Source organism: Nycticebus coucang, chromosome 20 (assembly GCF_027406575.1).
Source record: "Nycticebus coucang isolate mNycCou1 chromosome 20, mNycCou1.pri, whole genome shotgun sequence".
Lineage (NCBI taxonomy): Eukaryota > Metazoa > Chordata > Mammalia > Primates > Lorisidae > Nycticebus > Nycticebus coucang.
The window spans coordinates 15,642,518-15,664,421 of record NC_069799.1 but is presented as its reverse complement, the minus strand read 5'-3'; the positions used below and the strand labels follow the sequence as shown (position 1 = coordinate 15,664,421).

At 42.5% G+C, this 21,904-nt stretch overlaps 1 pseudogene; it reads right to left on the bottom strand.

The window, feature by feature from the left end:
- Window positions 1–550: 550 nt before the first annotated feature.
- LOC128572471 (uncharacterized) lies at window positions 551–21,884 on the bottom strand (annotated as a pseudogene).
- Window positions 21,885–21,904: the final 20 nt, after the last annotated feature.

The following is a 21,904-nucleotide window of genomic DNA, read 5'->3' as shown; positions in this document are numbered from 1 at the left end:
AGATAGGTGATGAGGTCTGGCTTAGAGACAGCAAGACTTGTTTTACTAGAAAAAAAATTAGGGAGCAGTACCTGTGGCTCAAAGGATTAGGGCACCAGCCCCATATAACAGAGGTGGCAGGTTCAAACACGGCCCTGGTCAAAAAACTGGAAAAAAAAGGAAAGAAAAGAAAAACAATTGGAATTCTTTAATTGGCAATCTACTGCCTTGCTGAAGTAGAGAAAAGGACATTTTAGAAGATCCTGAAATAATAATCCCAAACAGATTTCCTTACAGAAACTTCAGAATCTTCAAAAAGTATTTAAAGTTGAAACATTCCAAATTCCTCCACTATTGAAAATAACTGAAATAAAATTTGGTGCTAGAAATCAGACTTAAAGGTATGTGTAACAATCTAGGCCATGAAATTTCCAAAATTTCCATTAATCTAGTTGAGGATATAAATCAGCTCAAAAAAGGGTAAGATTAATGCCAAAATAAAACAAATCCAATGTTTTCTTTTCTATAGCAAGATAGTCTAAAATTTTCCATAGATACAAGAACCTGATAGTCAATGAATAAAGAGAGAATGTGAGTTGCTTAGTGTAGCACTGAACTGTGTATTTAAGTTATCCTCACCCAGGAAGACCAGGTTTCTGTAGGTCTCTAACATGACACCCTGATACAAATGCTGCTGAGCATCCATAGAGAATTCAATAGACACATCCTTGAATGTCAATGCTCCCTAAAAATCAAAGATATTTATGAAGAAGCCACGAGGAAACTGAATTTCACTTTTAGTTAAATGTGTGGAGGGAACTCTTGCTGACTTAGATAAGCGAGTGCAATTACCTAACAACTATGGAAGAGCTATATTCCTTCATGTGTTACCTAACACTGAAGAAAGGGGATGGAATGGCATCCACAAAACCAGTGAAAGATTGTACATTTTTGGTGGACATAGTAGAAATAAAAGGCCACCAATACCAGCATGTACAATTTTGCACCTTATTTTCATCATACGTTATAATCTGTGTATGTTTTTTGTATGACAATGTCATGATGAGATAAATGGTAACTCTAAAGTGTTAATGTGTATAAGAAAGAGCTGGAGATCTTGAAAAAATGCAGATTGTTATTCAGGCGATATGGGGTGAAGATTTCATTTCTAAATTTCCAACCAGCTCAACAGGAATGACAATGCTTCGGTCCCATGATGATATTTTGTCAAACATGCAGTGAACTGCAGACACTGGATTTACCCCCAGTTGTTTCCTGAACCGGTAAACAAAGATGACAACCTTTACTTTCCCAAGAAAGGTACATGGAAGAGAATCTAAGAAGAAAGGGGTGCATTGTTGCATGGAAGTCTCCCAATCGACCAGTGATGCAGAGAAATGTGTCCTGTAATGAAATAGTCTGAGTAATAACGAGGACCACTTACACTCTCATGGCAAGTAGCATTCTTTATTTCTTCAACCAAAGCTTATATAGGCACATAACTTAATCAATAAATACATGACTTAAAACTTGGCCCAAGGCCTTTTATTGCCTGGTACTTATAGGCCTGTGGATAAACCAGATTAACTGATAACCATTTTATTAACATTATCTAAAGCTATTTTTATGTGCTAAGGTTTAACCAGTTCAACGGATAATCACTTCACTAAAGTCATTCTTACTTTAAGTAATCAAAAACTAAACCACAAAACAAGATTCTGGGGAAATAAGCTGTTTGAATGCTTGACCATCTGGAGGCTGTTAATCATCTTTAAAGAGTAGTCTGGAAAATCCTGAGATATACAGGTGACTGTCTGCAGACCTGCCTCCACGAAGCTCTGCTCTAAATCACTTTTACATGATTAGGTTCTAAGCCACATATGGAGTTCTATCCAGGATTTTTTCCCTTTCTAACTCACAAAAGACTTTAAACTTGTCTTCACAAAATGGAATCATTTAAAGGTTACTTATAGCAATAAATGTTTTCATTTGCTCATATTAGTTAATAATCTCCCCAAAATTCTTATTAACAATACAGAAGATATACTGAACCCTACAATGGAATAGGCATCCAAGAGCACCATAACTGAGTGAATAAAATTAACAGTTACAACAACTGTAACAGGATGAATTAGTATCAGGTGCTGATTCAAAAGTGGAAACACAACATCACTGCTATGACGGTACTGGCTAGAAAAAGTCAATCATAATCTGATAAAAACTACTTGAGAAAAACCAAGTTTGGGGAAAGTTCCAGTTACAGATATCTGGCATGTCTTCTAATCTCTCACTGTGTCTTTAAATAGCTCTCTTTACCATCCCAGAAAGCAGTTTTTTCTACCCATTCTGTCTATAAGAAATTTGAATTACTCTAGGCAGTTAATGCCATCTTCTGCAAAAGTGAATGGATGTCATCCTATTTTACATAGAACCAGTAGAGCTGTCAGATGAAAGCTAAACACTACATATTCCCCGTCTTTGCTACTATGCAATGACCCAACCTCATTCAAAATGGGAATCTTGGGCATACACATTTTCCAATTTTCAACAGAGAAAAATGGAACATTTTCACTATTTCAGGAAAAAAACTTAAAGCAAGAATTTTTTAGGGCATATAGGGAGCCTGGATGGAGAGAGAATGGAAAGAAGACTCTGCCATATGTAGAGGAGAAGGAGTTTTGAAGTCTCTTGACTATTAAAAGAAAAGGGGAAAAGAGTATTTGAAAGAAAGTCATTGGGTAGGAACATCACAAGTAAAGACTTAAAGGTTTGCAAAGTCTAACAACATGATATTGCGGAAGAAAAAGTGCGCACAGCCCTGGTCTTGGACTCAGTTACACGAGAGGCAATCACTTCTTCTTCTTTCTCCTGCTTTCCTTGGTTTCCTTCCGTCTGCCCACCTCTCTCCTCCCTCCCCTCCCTTTCCCCTTTCCCCTTATTCTTAGGTTGTAACTGGGTTATAGCTTTCATGTGAAAGCCATAAATTAGTTTCATAGTAGGGCTGAGTACATTGGATACTTTTTCTTCCATTCTTGAGATACTTTACTAAGAAGAATATGTTTCAGCTCCATCCACGTAAACATGAAAGAGGTAAAGTCTCCATCTTTCTTTAAGGCTGCATAATATTCCATGGTGTACATGTACCACAATTTATTGATCCATTTGTGGATTGATGGGCACTTGGGCTTTTTCCATGATTTAGCAATTATGAATAGGGCTGCAATAAACATTCTGGTACAAATATATTTGTTATGATGTGATATTTGGTCTTCTGTGTATATGCATAGTAGAGGAATTATAGGATTGAATGTCAGATCTATTTTTAGATCTCTAAGTGTTCTCCATATATCTTTCCAAAAGGAATGTATTAATTTGCATTCCCACCAGCAGCGTAGAAGTGTTCTCTTTTCTCCACATCCATGCCAGCGTCTCTGGTCTTGGGATTTTGTGATATGGGCTAATCTTACTGGAGTTAGATGATATCTCAAAGTAGTTTTGATTTGCCTTTCTCTGATGATTAAAGATGATGAGCATTTTTTCATATGTCTGTAGGCCCTGCGCCTGTCTTCTTCAGAGAAGTTTCTCTTCAAATCTCTTGCCCAGCCTGCGATGGGATCACTTGTTCTTTTCTTGCTTATACGTTTGAGTTCTCTGTGGATTCTGGTTATTAAACCTTTGTCGGAGACATAACCTGCAAAAATCTCCCATTCTGAGGGCTGTTTGCTTGTATCACTTATTGTGTTCTTGGCTGTGCAGAAGTTTTTCAGTTTGATCAGGTCCCAGTAGTGTATTTTTGAAGCTGCTTCAATTGCCCAGGGGGTCCTCCTCATAAAATACTCGCCCAGACCGATTTCTTCAAGGGTTTTCCCTGCACTCTCTTCTAGTATTTTTATAGCTTCATGTCTTAAGTTTAAATCTTTAATTCAGTGAGAGTCTATCTTAGTTAATGGTGAATGGTGTAGGTCTAGTTTCAACCTCAGTCTTCTGCAGGTTGCCAGCCAGTTTACCCAGCACCATTTGTTAAATAGGGAATATTTCCCCCCTGAATGTTTTTAATTGGTTTGTCAAAGATTAAATAATGGTAAGGAGCTGGATTTATCTCTTGGTTCTCTATTCTGTTCCAGACATCTACTTCTCTGTTTTTGTGCCAGTACCATGCTCTTTTGATCACTATTAATTTGTAGTATAGTCTGAGGTCTGGTAGCATGATTCCTCCTGCTTTGTTTTTATTTCTGAGTAATGTCTTGGCTATTTGAGCTTTTTTCTGATTCCATATAAAATGAAGTATTGTTTTTTCAAGATCTTTAAAGTATGACAGTGGAGCTTTAATAGGGATTGTGTTAAAATTATATACTGCATTGTGTAGTATGGACATTTTAACAATGTTGATTCTTTGCAGCCATGAGCATGGTATGTTTTTCCATTTTTAACATTTTTTTTTTTTGGCTGGGGCTGGGTTTGAACCCGCCACCTCCAGCATATGGGACTGGCGCCGTGCTCCTTGAGCCACAGGCGCCGCCCTCCATTTGTTAACATTTTTAGCTATTTCTTTTCTTAGAATTTCATAGTACTCTTTATAGAGATCTTTCGCATCTTTTGTTAGATAAACTGCTAAATATTTCATCTTCTTTGGCACTACTGTGAATGGAATAGAGTCCTTAACTGATTTTTCAACTTGACTATTGTTGGTATATATAAAGGCTACCGATTTATGAACGTTGATTTTGTAACCTGAGATGCTGCTGTATTCCTTGATCACTTCTAAGAGTGTTTCCTTGATATACAAGGATATATATTCTCTGGTGTTTTCCAGATATACAATCATATCGTCTGCGAAGAGCGACAGTTTGATCTCTTCTGACCCTATATGGATACCCTTGATCGCCTTTTCTTCCTTAACTGCGGTGGCTAAAACTTCCATTACAATGTTAAAAAGCAATGAAGACAATGGGCAGCCTTGTCTGGTTCCTGATCTGAGTGGAAATGATTCCAATTTAACTTCATTCAATATGATATTGGCTGTGGGTTTGCTGTAGATGGTCTCTATCAGTTTAAGACATGTCCCTTCTATACCAATTTTCTTAAGTGTTCTGATCATGAAGGGATGCTGGATATTATCAAAAGCTTTTTCTGCATCAATTGAGAGAGTCATATGGTCTTTGTTTTTTAATTTGTTTATGTGCTGAATTATACTTATAGATTTACGGATATTGAATCAGCCTTGAGACCCTGGTATAAAACCGGTTGGTCATGATGTATAATTTGTTTGATGTGTTGCTGAATTCTGTTTGTTAGGATCTTGTTGAATATTTTTGCATCTATATTCATTAGTGATATTGGTCTATAATTTTCTTTTCTTGTTGGGTCTTTTCCTGGTTTGTGTATCAAGGTGATATTTGCTTCATAGAATGTGTTGGGTTGTGTTCTTTTTCTACCTTTTGGAACAGGTTGAGTAGTATAGGTACTAATTCCTCTGTAAAAGTTTGGTAGAATTCTGACGTGAAACCATCTGGTCCCGGGCTTTTCTTTTTAGGGAGGTCTTGTATTGTTGATGCTGTTTCATAACTTGATATGGGCCTGTTCAACATTTCCACTTGATTCTGGCTAAGTTTTGGAAGGTGACGTGCTTCCAAGTATTGGTCAATTTCCTTCAGATTTTCATATTTCTGAGAATAAAGTTTCTTGTAATATTCATTAAGGATTTTTTTAATTTCTGAGGAGTCTGTTGTTATTTCGTCTTTGTTGAGATGAAAAGATGATGAGATTAGAGATTGTACTCTTTTTTTCCTGATTATGTTGGCCAAAGCTTTATCTATTTTATTGACTTTTTCAAAAAACCAACTTTTTAATTTATTGATCTGTTGTGTAATTCTTTTGTTTTCAATTTCATTTAATTCTGCTCTGATTTTGGTTATTTCTTTTCTTCTACTGGGTTTGGGGTTGGAATGTTCTTCCTTTTCCAGTTGCTTGAGATGTCCCATTAAGTTGTTAACTTCCTCTTTTTTCATTCTCTTGAGAAAGTGCTATAAATTTCCCTCTTAGGACTGCCTTTGCTGTATCCCAGAGGTTCTGATAATTTGTGTCTTCATTGTTGTTTTGTTCCAAAAATTTGGCAATTTCCATCTTGATCTCATTTCTGACCCAGCTATCATTCAGCATAAGGTTATTTAACTTCAGCATAAGGTTATGTTTTTGTATGAGTATGCAGGTTCCTGTTGTTACTGAGCTCAACTTTTATTCTAGGGTGGTCCGAGAAGATACAAGGAATAATTTCCATCCCTTTAAATTTACTGAGGTTAGTCTTGTGACCTAAGATGTGATCAATTTTGGAGTAAGATCTGTGGGCTGATGAGAAGTATGTTTATTCACTTTTCTTGGGATGAAATGTTCTGTAGATGTCTGCTAAACCCAAATATTGGATGGTTAGGTTTAAATATAAAATTTCTTTGCTCAGCTTCTTATTGGAGGATCGATCCAACACTGCCAAAGGAGTGTTGAAATCTCCGACTATTATGGAGCTGGAGGAAATCAAGTGGCTCATGTCTGTTAGAGTTTCTCTTATAAATTGAGGTGCATTCTGGTTGGGTTCGTAGATGTTAATAATTGAAATCTCACCATATTGAGTATTACCCTTAACAAATATGAAGCGACCATTCTTATCCTTCCTTACTTTTGTTGGTTTAAAGCCTATTGTATCTGCAAATAAAATTGCAACACCTGCTTTTTTCTGATTACCATTTGTCTGGAATATGGAAGACCATCCTTGCATTCTGAGTCTTTATTTGTCTTTTAAGTTAAGATGTGATTCTTGTATGCAACAAATATCTGGCCTGAATTTTTGTATCCAGTCAGCTAACCTACGCCTCTTTAGAGGAGAGTTTAAGCCGTTCACATTAATGGAGAATATAGATAAGTCTGGTAAAATTTTGGGTATCGAGTTTTTCAAAAGTCCAGTGGACATTTTTAATCCTTTTGCCAGTGTGGAAGTTGGAGTTTGATCAAAAGTTTCTGAGTGAGTTTACTTTTGAGGTAGAGTATTGGGTTTGTCCTTATGGAGGATAGGTCTAAGGATATCCTGAAGAGCTGGTTTGGTTATGGCAAATTTCTTCAACTTATGAATGTCATTAAAGCATTTAATTTCTCCATCATAAATGAAACTCAGTTTAGCTTTATACAAGATCTGGGGTTGAAAGTTATTTTACTTTAGGAGATTAAAAGTCGATGACCACCTTCTTCTGGCTTGAAAAGTTTCAGCAGAGAGATCTGCAGTCTTTCTAATATTCTTCCCTTTGTAGGTAATGGCTTTCTTACATCTGGCTGCTTTCAGAATCTTCTCTTTCATATTAACATTAGTGAAGTTAATTATGATATGCCTGGGGGATGTTTTATTGGGGTTGATTCGTGTTGAGGTTCTGAAGCTGTCTGCTAGCTGAATTTCAGAATCTCTAGGCATGTCTGGAAAATTCTCTTTTATAATTTCATGAAGAAAGGTTTCTGTGCCAAGCAAGACCACTTCATTGGTTTCAGGGATTCCAATGAGTCGGATATTAGCCTTCATCAAATTATCCCAAAGCTCTCTGAGAGAATGATGTGTTTTTGCTCTCCATTTCTCTTCCTCTTTGAGAGTTTGGGAGCGTTCAAAGGCTTTGTCTTCAATGTCAGAAATTCTTTCTTCTGCTTGCTCCACTCTGTTACTGAGGGATTCTACTATATTTTTCAGATCTTTGAGGGCTGCAAATTCTTGCTTCAGTGTGTCTAAGTCTTTGGTGGTTTTGTCTTTAAATTCGTTAAATTCTTGAGACAACTTTTAAATTTCTCCTCAAATTCCTAATCCCATTCTATTAATCTTGTTTGCAATCCAAATTATGAATTCAATTTCTGACATCTCAGCCAGTTGTTTGTGAATGGGATCTTCAATTACATCTGCCATATCTTTCCTTGGGAGGGGGGGTTGATCTATTCTGGTTATTCACGTTACCAGAGTTTTTCTGCTGATTCCACCCCTTTGATTTTTCCCCTGGAGCTTTGTTGGGGACCCGTACGGTGCTGTGGCTTGAGAAACTGGGGCCCTGTTTAGTGTGGTGGGGCTAATTGGTTCTGTCTTGTTTTCAGCTGGTTTCTTTTCGACCCTAGTAAAACAGTTATTCTGGGTTGAAGTCTCAGCTGTGAACAATTACCAGCAATTAAGTCACCCTGGCCACCACAGGCAACAATTAGAAAAGGAAAATCAAACCTTCCTACAACCACACACCCAGGGTACCACCTGAATAGCCCTCAGACGATTGGCTCAGTTCAAAAAGTCCAAATCAATTGTCTCAGTCAGCACCTGTCTTGGGTGGGAGAGTTTAAGAGGTCTCTGGAAACTGGATCACAGGGGTCTGGTGACTACTCTGATTTGTCTTGCTCCAGTGCTGTGTGGAGTCAGGAGGATCCCCCCAGCAAATAGATCAGTTTGGGAAGGTTGATGCCTCCTTCCCCATCTTACAGCTCTGTCACATCCAGTTGCTGCTAGCCCCGCAGGGCTGTCACCCAGTCAGTTGTCTGCAGTGAGCAGATACTCCAGAGGTTTGCTCCTGCCTAAATCACAGGGAAGTCTGTATCTGCTCATCCAGGCCGCTGCTCTCTGCTTTTATCCAGCAGGGGGTGGTGAGACCTGTCAACCTTAGGCACTTAATGAAGGCTAGGGGTGTTCACTCAGTTCCAGCCCCACTCTTAGTTTATGTTACTGGGTGAACAGAACAACCCTATGGGAGTTTGTTTCTGACCCTGCTAAATTCCTCTCCAGAGGAGAGGCTGATTTGAGTTCCCAGAACCTGTGCCTCAGGCCCTGTCTTTACTCCTGCATGTTTGTATTTGCAGCACGATTAGTTGTCAGCTGTAGCCTCTTGGTCTCCTTTGTCTATAGGCTGATGATCCCCTGAGGGCCGGGTGCATCTTAGGCTCAGTAAAGTGGTCCTCTGGATCAGCCCCACCCTGGGAGTTTCCCAGCTCTGCGCATGCGTTTTCTAGTCCCCACGTTCCACCCAGGCCAGTACCACCTCAGGCAAACCCTTTACTCAGTCCCAGGCCTGTTCTGTTGTGGTTGCCATCTGAGAAGATGCCCGGCCTCATCTGGTTGGCCAGGGATACAGGAGGAGTGGCTATGGCATATCTGGGAGTGGGCCTTGTTATTGCTAAAGAAGGCTGCTGCTCTGCAACTCGGGGTACCGCCACTCTGGCATGATTCCCTCTTAGCCGACTGTCATCTTCTCACTCCTGTTCTGCAGAATCAGCACTGTCCAGCTGCAGTCCAGGTCCTGTCTACACCTCTCGAGAAATCACCCAAGAATCTGGACTCCTGGGGGGCAGGCCTCCAGACCTCAGAGTGAGAGTGGAGGGAAGTGCTGGTAGCTTAGAGTTGCAGGTCATAACACCAAGCTCACTGAGAGCAAATGAGCAAATAAACAGATACAAAGGCTACCAGACACACGAGCCCATAGATACAGAAACAGACGGAGACACATACCCTATTTCCTCGAAAATAAGACATCCTCTGAAAATAAGACCTACTTACAGGAAATATAAGACGTCCCCTGAAAATGAGACCTAGCGCATCTTTGGGAGCACTCCTTAAAATAAGACACTGTCTTATTTTTGGGGAAACAGGGTAGACATACAGACAACACCCACGACAACAGCAACATAAAAACAACTGCAACAAAAATAGTGATAATCATGAAATAATTGAAAAAAAAGTGGTGTTCATAGAAAAGTTAAAAGAGAAGAAAGGAGAAACAAAATTGAAAAAAATAGAAATAAAAAAGTTATCTATATAAAAAGTAATAATAAAATATTAACAAAAGCTCCTCCAAGAAAATGGTGTGGAAAAACAGAAAAAAGAAAAAAGAAAAGAAAGAAAGAAAGAGAGAGAAAAAAAAAAGGCACCAACCACAAAAATATTATTCTTGTATCCCTTTCTTATTCTTTATCATGGGAAAGAGTCAGGAAGAAGGAGGTTCCACATAATGACCAAAGTGTGAGTTTCTAATTTCTTGGCCTCCAGTCCCCTTCCCTGCCAGCAATTTCTGCTATGGAAATGGGAATATGGGCCCTCTGACCTTTTTCTGGAAAATAAATAAATAAACTCGACTGTCTTAAATGTATATGAAAACCTTTATGTTTAACATTGGCCTTTCATTAGCGTCACAGGGGGCCACATGGATGACACCAACCACACTAATAGAACCTGTGGGCAGGCAGAGTCACAGATGATGGTATTTCTTCAAACTGGCCATGGAATTTTACCTGGAAGCCTGGGCTGAGAAACACTTAGCCAAGCATGGCCTCTCAGGCTTTAGTATGCATACAAGGTATTTCTCAGTATGTCTTCAAGTGTCTGATTCAATAATAGCAGCAGTTACTCTATCTTCAAACAAATAATCAGTTTTATTTCATAATGCCTATTTATGTCCTTCCTTAAGAATATCAGAAAGGCCAGCCAGGTGATTCAAGCCTGTGGTCCCAAAACTCTTGCGGGACGGAGGCATTTGATTGTCTGAGCTCAGGAGTACCAGACCAGCCTGAGCAAAGTGAGACCCTATCTCTGTAATTGCTATGGCAGGTGCCTGTAGTTCCAGCTACTTGGGAGGATGAGGCAAAAGGATAACCTTAGTCCAGGAGTCTGAGGTTGCTGTGAGTGGTGATCCCACATTACTCTATGGAAGGTGACTAAGTGAGTCTTTGCCTCATAAAAAAATAAATTGCAGGAAGGGTTTTGAGCCATTCACTATAGCATCAATTTTGCAGAACTCCTCATGAAGGAAAATAGTGAGCAGTTAACCCCCATTTCTCTGTTGGTTTAGCTTATTTCAGCCTGAGCCAGATGGCAACAAACCTTTCAATGAGACATGGAGATATGCACATAGAAAGCTTGCATACACAGTTTCCCAAGTTTCTTTCCCCTTCCACCACCTTCTGGTCAGCCCAGGAGCATGGGTTGCGCTTTGCAACATTAGTCAGCCATCTCCTCACGTTGCTCTTGAATAAACTGCTTGTTCTTCCTCCAACTCTGGCATTGGGACTTTAATGTTTCAGGAGGGAATAGTCAATTTTGGCTTTGGTTAAAAATTTGCAGGTTTTGAGTGAGTCTAGCCAGTTGCTTCTTTAACAATTCCCCCTATTGCTGCTGTTACTTTTTCTGGACTAAAGCAGCACTCAGCTAGTGAAAGCAAACACTTCACAGAGTCCATTCTGCCCAACACTTTCTAACAAAACAAATAACTTTGGTTCAAGGGAGACCACCAATCACAATCTTGAAACAGGACAGAGTTTACTGGCACTTTAAAGTCTCCAATGGTCAAAGAAGGCAGCAGTGTCTGAGGAAGGACCTGGACTCAGAATTTGGACCTGCTGATTTGGGTCTTGCACTGGTGGGATGCAGCTAGTGCCCTATGTACATTGATGAGAATTAGAGAAACAGAAAATGGGAATGAGGACATTCTCAGGTATACACAATGCATATTTGTCATCCAGGATCAGCTGTGGCCTTCTCTAGTCTTGGGATCGGTTTTAGGTCTGAAGATATCAGGATAATTGAAAGACAGAGACAAAATGCCTGATTGCTGCCCTATAAAAGTAGATTGTAAAAATTTACAGGTTGTCCCCAAAAGTCACCACACATAAGAAACATTGAAAATTGTAGCTAAATATACTTTTACAAAACATTGATTACAAAATATTAGAAAGAAATGAAAAGACAAAGAGAATAATCTATAAATATTTTGTAAATTTTGTTGTAAATAAAAGTATGTATAGCCAGGTCCAGTGGATCATGACTATAATCCCAGCACTTCAGAGGCTGAGGCGGGTAGATTGACTGAGCTCACAGGTTGGAGACCAGCTTGAGACAGAGTGAGACTCCGTCCCTGAACAATAGTTGGGTATTCTGGTGGGCGCCTGATGTTCTAGCTAGTTGGGAGGCGGAGGCAAGAGAATCACTTGAGCCAAAGAGGTTGAAATTGCTGTGAGGTGTGAAGCCATGGCACTCTACCAAGAGTAACAAAGTGAGACTTGGTCTTAAAAAAAAAAAAAAAAAAAGGTGAATGGCTTAATCTCCTACTCTACCCTAGGGATGTCCCACCTGGGAAAGTTAAATGACCCAACCCCCACCTTTCCTACAGATGTCCAACCTAGGAAAGAAAATGTCCCAACCCCCAAATTCCTGACCTTTAACCTCCACCCTTCACCATTGGCCACATGTAGATTTCTTCCCACTGGGAAGAACCCAAGGATACGAACCCAAGTGGAATAAAGTCAATTTAATTAGGAAAAAAAAATTAGTAGACTTAAATACAATTTTCCTTTTTCCCTGTGTATGGCGACTCTGGTGGCAAATTTTGTCACACCACAGACTATAACTACTCAAGAAGGGTGATTGAAAATTGGCAGCAAGATCCTTCATACCTTCATTATTTGGGACAGCATGCAATGTGCTGTGTTGAGAGAGGATACCAGGAAGGGTGAGTTCTAGGATAGCAGAGAGCGTCTCAAAAAGACCCCAAGGATACACTTGCAGTGTCCCCCCCCCCACCCCCATGGTGACTCAGGTCTTTGGAATTTATAGAAACTTAACTTCCTTGGACTTAGAAATTTCCACTTCTGGGAAATCCTGTAGTCCTGTCAGCACAGGAACAGCTTCTCTCGCTTGATTCAAACTAATCGATGAAAAGGGACCATGGGAAGAAAGTTTTTGACTGGGGAAGAAAAGGAGAAGACAGAGAAACTTGGGGAGTGTGGCCATTTTGAATTCTTCTGACTTTCCCTCTGCCAGCTGAAATAAAGCCTTTCCTCTTATAAACATGGTATTTGGGTGCTCTTTCATTCCACTGGGCCTCCGTATGTGGATGCCTCAACTGGATGGAGAAAGGACCAATTCAGCAGTTCTTCAAGGAGTCAAAAACTGGGAAGAACTGGTGTGCAGCAACTGGTACCTGCACTGGGAGACGTCTAAGACAAGGTAGGATAGATACCAGATATCCACCATATGGGTGGAAACTGGGGTCTGATCAACCCCTAGGGCAATAGATTGCTGGCAGTCTGGTGAGAGTTGTATTAGAGCGTGTAGATGTGGTGTGACTGGGATGAAATCTGAGGGTGGGGTTGGACCACCCCTCACAGGGCCTACAGGAGTTGATTCTGCCTCCTATTGCTAACTGGCAGTTTGAGTGGGAAATCAAGGATGCACAGGTTAGGAAAAGGATTGGAATTGTGTGTGTGTGAGTACTTGGAGACCAACAGAGATGGGTAACAATAGGCGGGGTTTAGTACCCCCCCTTCACAGGGAAACATGATTGTATTAGAGGTCCCTTTTTCCATGCTCCAACATCATCCTCTGGCTATTCTGAGAGAAACTGGAAGTTCCAGGTTTTCTGCTTTCCGTCTTAGACACAGGCCTAGTCCTTGGCAGCCATGTGGCCAAGTAAGACTTAGGGGTAAACGAAAAGACATCAGAAAGGATGACTGTGTTGTTGTTTTGTTACTGGAATTTCTTTATTCAGTGAGTCTTGATCTCAGGGATTTGAGAATTGAGCCCACAGGCCGCAGATCAGTGATAAAATAGGATTTTGTTGGACAAAGGGGCATACAGAGGAAGTGGAGAGCAGCAGAGGGAGTAGGCACAAGTCAGAGGTCTCCTGAATGGATCTTTGTCTAGGGATAAATAATTGGCCCTAACAGATATTTGGCCAGTGCCTGTTAGATGGAAAAAATAACTTTATGAGCTGAATGAGCATTTTAACAAATAAATGAATGCATTCCCACCCCTTGGGCAAAGTTATTAGGTCTTTGCAGTTTTTGTCTAGGGAGGGGATCAGGGTGTGTGCTCCCTACTCAGGGTGGAGTCATCTAAAACTTTATGGGCTGCTTTGTTCATGACCTTGCTAGAGCTCATAGGAAGTCCTCTGCAGTGTAGGCATCTTTGTGCCTAGCTGGAAGTCTGAATTCTGAACTCACCTGAGCCAGAAAATTGGGGGTTCCCTGTCCAGCCCTGAGTGGGAAAACCCTTTATCAAGGCTATATTTCACAAAATGTCTCTCATTTGTAAAATCTAATAATTTGATTATTTAAATTGTTTGGGAAACTGAGTCTGTCAAATTATAAGATTCTTGCCTTTTAAACCTTCTAATTATCAGTCTAGCCAAGTGAACAATTAACTTCACAGAAAACTGTGATCCTGCTTTGTGAAAAGTGGCTTTTTGAGAGTGAGAGACATTAGATGGAAAGGAAAATGGCATTGTGTAAGAAAATGATATTGTGTGGTGAATTTTATCCTTAAACAGTATAGTTATATCAGAAAGTGATAGGCAGGGCAATCCAGAAGGTTGATCTTTGTAGATGGTCTGTGCAGGTTAAATGAAGTTCATAAAAGGGCATTTGTGAAGGAATTTACATTTGATCCAGTTGACTATGTATTTCCTTTAGAATCTTTTGGGTTGTAATCTTGCTTGAACAAATAAATGTTTTAAGCCTTTGATATTTGACAGACCTTCCAAAATAAAAACTCTAAATTTGGTCTTTTTGATATATCAAGACAACTGAAAATCTGAGAAAGACATATTAGGCTTAATTGGTTTGTTGAAAATGTATAGGAAACATTATCAAATCTGAAATGGTGGTTAATTTTGTGAGGATTATGTTCATATATATTTTCTAATATTGTAAAATATTGGTCTGTGTTAGTGTATATGATCAATAATACTTTGAATTCAACTCAGAAAGTACTTTTCTTTTTTTTCTTTTTTCTTGTTTTTTTTCTTTTCTTTTTTTTAATTTATTTTCTTTATTGCCCTGGGTAGAGTGCTGTGGCATTACAGCTCACAGCAAACTCCAACTCCTGGGCTTAGGTGATTCTCTTGCCCTAACCTCATGAGTAGCTGAGACTATAGGCACCTGCCACAATAGCTGGCTATTCTTTTGTTACAATTTGGCTGGAGCCAGCCCAAACCCACCACCCTTGGCATATGGGGCTGGTGCCCTACCCACTGAGCCACAGACATCACTCACAGAAAGTATTCTTTATAAGTGCCTGTGTCCAAACTTTGTCCTTCAAAAGAAATATTAGGAGAGGCTGATAAATTCTCTCAAACTCAAATTTCTGATGTCTTTGGAAATTAAATAACTTTGGCCTAATAGGAAACTGCTAGAACTTTAATTAGAAAGCTAACATGTTGGGGTGGGCACAAAGATTTTGATCATAATGTCACAAGATTATTTTCTTCTTTCTTCTTATGAGTCATGTTCAAAAACTTATAAAAAAACAATTTAAGAAACAATCACCCACTGTTACATAAAGAAATGACAGTGTTTTTTTTGAGACAGGGCTTCCACTCTGTCGCCCAAGCTGGAGTGCAGCGTCATCATCATAGCTCACTGTAACCTCAAATTCCTGGGCTTAAATGATCCTCCTAAGTCGCTGGGACTACAGATGAACACTACCAGGTCTGGATTCTTTCTTTCCTTTTTTTTAGAGACAGAGTCTCACTTTGTCGCCCTTGGTAGAGTGCCCTGGTGTCAGCACTCACAGCAACCTCCAGCTCTTGGGCTTAGGCGATTCTCTTGCCTCAGCCTCCTGTATAGCTGGGACTAGAGGCGCCTGCCACAATGCCCGGCTTTTGTTGCTGTTGTTGTTGTCGTTGCATTTTGGCTGGGGCCAGGTTTGAACTTGCCACCCTTGGTATATGGGGCCGGTGCCCTACTCACTGAGCTACAGGCACTGCCTTCTTTCTTTCTTTTCCTTCCTTCCTTCTCTCTCTCTTTCTTTTTTTTGAGACAGAGTCTCACTTTGTTGTCCTTGGTAGAGTACCATAGCATCACAGCTCACAGCAACCTCAAACCCTTGGGCTCAAGTGATTGTCTTGCCTCAGCCTCCCAAGTATTTGGGACTACAGGCACCCATCACAACGTGGGGCTATTTTTAAAGACAAGGTCTGGTTCTGGCTCTGGCTCTGGCTCTGGCCGGTCTCCAACTCCTGAGCTCAGGCAATCCACCCGCCTCTGCCTCTAGAGTGCTAGGATTACAGGCGTGAGCCATCGCGTCCGGCCAGGATAACTTCTAACTTTTTGTAGCTACAGAGTCCAGCTATGATGCTCAGGCTGGTCTTGAACTCAGGCCCCAAGAGATCCTCCTGCATTGGCTTCCCGGAGTGCTAAGCTTACAGGCTTGAGACACGGTGCTCGACCTCCACTTGTTTAAAAAAAATGCTTTTAAAAAGGGTATATGTGGCAAGACATGATTGCAAGAGGGACTTTACCTAACAATTGCAATCAGTGTAACTGGCTTATTGTACCCTCAATGAATCCCCAACAATAAAAAAAAAAAAAAAAAAAAAAAAAGGGTATATGTGAATCCTAGTAAATGTGGAATGTAAAGGTCTTAGCAAAATAACTAAGAAAATGCTATAAAAGCTATGTTAACTAATGTGATGAAAATGTGTCAAACGATCTATGAACCAAGTGTATGGTGCCCCACAATCATACTAATGTACACAGCTATGGTTTAATAAAAATAAAAATAAAAATAAATGCTTTTAAAGACTTACATAATGGAGAACACGTTAATGGGGGAGCCTCCCTGCAGACCCTCAGCAGAATGGAGAATGGCCTTGCCACGCCTCCCCGCAGAAAGATGCATCCTGCTCATTAAGGGGACTGCAGCGTCGTCAGGGCCTTACCCGGAGAGTCTCGTTGAAGATCGGATTCAGATTCCGTTTCTTCACCGCTGTCTTGCGCTTGCTCTGCTTATCCGGGAGAGGTAGCTTTTGACGTAGCTGGGGCAGGGGAGGTGAGGACCCGAGGTCAGGAGGGGCCCTCCAAGAGCTCTTTCCCTGGCCCTGGGCCTTGGGGCCTAGTGCTAAGCGTTTTACAGGAATTATCTCGCTCAACCCCCACGCCTCCCAATAACGCTGTCATTCCCATTTTGAAGATGAGGAACCTGAGGCAAGAAAAGTTGAGTGGTGTGATGGGCTGAGAGTGGCTCCCTAGCGCCCCCCAACGTCGGCACCGCCCCAGGGGAGCCCCGGCCCGGCACTTCCGGGTCAGAGCGGCCCCGCGGGCGGCGGCCAGGCCCTGGCACTGGATCACGTGCACCCGCAGCTCGGCGGCGCCTGGCTCGTAGTGCAGCGCGTATTGCACGGAGCCGCGCACCGGGACCGTCTCGCCTTCCCCAGACAGGCTAATCTGGCTGCCGCTCAGCTGCAGGCGGGGGGAGTGCGGGAGTCAGGGCTGGCGCAGGGCTCACGTCGGGGATGGTGGAGCGCAGAGTGTTCAGCCCCGGGTGTGGGGCTGGAGTGTGGGGTCCCGGGGCAAGGAGGGGTGAGGCTGGGGCTATGTCGGGACATGGAGGGACGAGGCGCCCACCTCCACTCTCCGTCACCCCCTCACCGTGGAGGAGTTAAGTCTGGACACCGAGGAGCTGCTGCTGAGCATGCGGTCCAGGGAGGGGCCAGATCCCCGGGCATCCTGCCCATTCTCCAGGATCTTGGCTTTGGTCTGGAGAGGGGAGAAGTGACAGGCGGGCCCGCTCTTTCCCCTGCCCGCCCCCCGACAGCCCTGGGTCGCCATGGCTTGCGGACCTGAGCAGGAGCACTCCCCGCCCGGAATCCGCTCCGGGTCTTGAGAGTAGCCGCGGGCCGCTCCCGCCTACCTGGGCTGCGGAGGGCAGCAGCGCCTCTCCCAGCGACGCGGGCCTCGCCTCCGTCTCCTCCGCGCAGACCTGCACATCCACTTGGCTCGGGGCTGGAGTGGGACACAGGCAACTGAGCGGGCCCCTCTCCTGCCCGCCCTTGAGCAAATTCGGAGGAACTGGTTTACTACCTTGCTGACCTGCAGATTCAGGCTTCGGTGCTGCTCAGTGGTCGCCTATAGAAGCCACACAACGCAGGAGGAGGAGGGTGAACAGAAGTTTGGTGCAGAGTTACCTTTCATCCCTGAAACTGCCTTGTGTGCCACAATACATGCTCTCACTCACCTTCCTGTGCTTGGGGCTCCTCCTCCTGATCTGAAGTCTTTAGGGGGACATATGGAGATGGGAAATCAGGTCCCTAAAGGAAGGGAGGCATAGAGGACACACTGGGAACCAGTGAGAAAGGGTCAAAGGTCATGCTGGGTGAGAGGTCAGAGGCTCCAGCCAGTTACCCCGGTTTCAGATGTAGGGCAGAGCTAGCAACCAGCTGCAGGACCAGTTGGACCTGTCCTTCACACCCTTACACCCTGTCTGCCCTGTGGGACTCTCAGGCTCCTACTAGGAGATGAGGGGGAGTACCATCTAAGTCCTCAACCTCCCAGCTCAGTCCCACCTCTCTCCTAATACATAATTTTACAAATGTTTACAAAATATTCTCTACGTGTTAGCCACCTCTTTGTAAATTTTTTTTGTTTTTTGAGACAGTCTCACTCTGTGCCCTGGGTAGAGTAGCCTCAAACTCTTGGGCTCAAGCTATTCTCTTGTCTCTGCCTCCCAAGTAGCTGGACTACAGGCGCTGGCCACAATGCCCGTCTATTTTTTGGTTGCAGCCGTCATTGTTGTTTGGCGGGCCTGGGCTGGATTTGAACCTCCCAGCTCAGGTGTATGTGGCTGGCACCTTAGCCACTTGAGCCACAGGCGCCGAGCCTAGTTTGTCTATTTTTAGTAGAGACAGGGTCTTGCTCTTGCTCAGGTTGGTCTAGAACTCCTGAGCTCAAGCAATCCACCCACCTCAGTCTCCCAGAGTGCTAGGATTGCAAGGGTAAGCCACTGTGTTTGGCCCGGTAAAATTTTGTAATGAATATTTGGTAACTAAAAGTACACTTAGCTATAAAAAAAAAAAAAAAAAAAAGAAATGACAAATATAAAAATACTGCACCTGTTTGAACTGTGAAATAAAGAGAAAAACAATTGATAATTGAAAGGTTATGGAGCCAAATATGAAATATTCTGAGGCACAAGGTAAAAGGAAAAAGGAGGCCCAGCTTGTGCAATTAAAACGCCTTTATTCCACTTGGGTGCAGGTGGGGTAAGATTTCCAACCTGCAGGGATAAATCTACACTTGGGTAATGGCAAATGGGGGTGGAAGGTAGGGGGTGTTTAAAGGTCAGAAAGGTGGGGATTGGGACATTCCCTTTCCTGGGTTGGACATCTGTTGTAAGGGTGGGGGTTGGCCCATTTACATTTCTCAGGTGTGACATCCAGTGAAGTAGGATAGGGGGTTGACCCATTCACCTTTCTTAGGTGGCTCATCGGTAGGAGAGGGTAAGGGGTTCATTGCTTTAAGTGGGTCCACCCTATTGGGGCAGAGTTTGACCCTATCAATATTGTAAATTGGATGGAAAGTTAGCATTTGGAAAAATAAGAAAGAAACTAAAAATTTAAGATTTAACTTCAAGACCTAGAATTTAGGCTGAGGAAACAAATGAGGAACACTTACAATGAGCTTGCCGTACTTTTGAAAAATGCAGGGGGAAACCAGTCCTCCTGTAGAGTGTTAAAATATATGGGAGGGAATTAGGCTGAAGATGATCCAGAGCCTTGCATTCCTAGGTTACAAAAGCAAAATCCAACTCTAATTTATTCTTATAAATTACAAGAATCATTAGTCTTTAGAGTGAAATCATACAGCAATTAGAGGGAAGGTGGGAGGGAGATTGGTGTGCTCTCACCTAAGAGGCACAATGTAAAAGTATGTGGCAGGGCGGTGCCCATTGCTCAGTGGGTAGAAAGCCCGCCCCATATACCAAGGGTGGCAGGTTTGAACCCAGCCCCAGCCAACAAAACAGCAGTGACAACTGCAACAAAAACTAGCCGGGTGCTGTGCCGGGCACTTGTAGTCCCAACTACTTGTGAGGCTGAGGCAAGAGAATCACCTAAGCCCAAGAGTTGGAGGTTGCTGTCAGCTGTGATGCCACAGCACTCTACCGATTGAGATAAAGTGAGACTCTCTTAAAAAAAAAAAAAAGGCTCAGCCCCTGTGACTCAAGTAGCTAATGCGTTAGCCACATACATCTGAGCTGGCAGGTTTGAATCCAGCCTGGGCCTACCAAACAACAATGATGGCTGCAACAAAAAATAGCCGGGGGTTGTGGCGGGTTCTTGTAGTTCCAGCTACTTGGGTGGAGGAGGCAAGAGAATTGGTTGAGCCCAGGAGTTGGAGGTTGCTATAAGCTGTGTTGCCAGGGCATGCTACCCAGGGGACCACTTGAGGCTCTGTTTTGGGGGGTGAAGGAGGAAGTATATGGCACGCCTTTAAGGTGAGGGGCACGTCTAGAACACAGACTTGACCACACAAACACAAAAGACATAAACTAATCATTTGTACCCTCATTTTAATATAAAATTTACAAAGAGAGAGGAGATGCAAAAATAAAACAAAATAAGTATTTTCATTGTTTAAATACCTATTTTGGAGCCAGTGTCTCACTCTATTGTCCCAGACTAGAGTGCAGGAATGTCATAGCTCACAGCAACCTCAAACTCCTGGGCTCCAGCAATCCTCATGCCTCAGCCTCCGAAGTAGCTGGGACTACAGCCCTCCCCCCTCCATCCAACAACACTGCCTAATTTTTATATTCTTAGACAGAGTCTTGCTTTTGCTCATTCTGATCTCCAACTCCTGAGCTAGAGCAATCCACTCACCTTAGACTCCCAGAGAGATAGGATGAGAGACCTGAGCCTTGGCACTTGGCCTCTTTGAATATATGAAAACATCATTTTCATTTCTCAAAATATATATGTACATGTCTGTATATTGAAACACACACACACACACACACACACATAAATTCATAGGTTTTTCAGGAAGGACTAAAATCTCTCAGCCTGCCTCCTTTCTCTTGCCTCCAGCTCCCTCACCTCTGTGGATTCTGTTTTTACAAACCATTAACAAACTCAATGAACCAATCAAAAGAAAAAGGAAATTCTTTTTCTTTACATTTTGTGAGCTATTTTGTCTTTCTGTATGTGTTCCTTTATGTCTCCAGTGCTTCATGAGTGTCCCACCTGGAACTATGAGCTGATTAGAATGGAAAATACCTAAAAAAATGTCTTCGACCTTTGCTGAGAAAAAATGGACACACCATTCACAGTCACAGCACATTCTGGAAATCAGTTGCATTAACTTCCCCCTCCGCTTAAATCCAGACACCCATCTGCCCTCAGACTGGGCATTCTTCCTTGCTTTCTTTGGGATAGTAAGCTTTGTCTTTTGCTTTGTCTCTTTCCACTCCTATCTTCTCCTCACTCACGACCTGCTCTCTGCTCTTTCTAATGGCTTCCACCCACTCTCTAATATAAAATTAGCTTACACTTTTGTATCCTAATCTTGACCTAAAAAAATTCTTCCGTCACCCTATGTGTAGGACCCACTGAGCAACTGAGCTTTTTCACACCTCTTGAAAGCACTTGTAGTGAGAAGAAGATGGAGTCAGCTGGGTTAGAGCCAAGAAGACACAGTCTGGTGGTTTTAGATCCCATGTGTCTTTCCCACCTGTCTCTCATCCTTATTGTTTTTAAATTTAGCTCCCACCCTAAAGATGCCCATCTTGAATAGTTGGGGATCTTAACTTTTGAATTAAAAATGTCATAAACTGTCACCACATTGTGACATATTATTCAAAATAAAGTGCTAGCATGTGAAGTTCCCACGAGGTAAAGTCAAGCACCACTGAGGCCCTGGGTCCCAGACCCCGGCTGTGGTGATGACCATGGCTGTTCAGCCAGCTCAGAGATGGCTGAGGGCCAGTGTTCTGAGCACCCTCAGCAGTTGCACTTCTGGGCCTTCCTGGACCTACAGGGCCCCTGTGCCCAACTTTTCCACACTCCCTCTATCCTCCCCTGCAACTCCAGCAACAAAAAAATGTAGTTGAAGAAGGAGATGCAACCCTCGGCGGCCCGCCTCATCTTAGCGAGGAAGGAGGAAT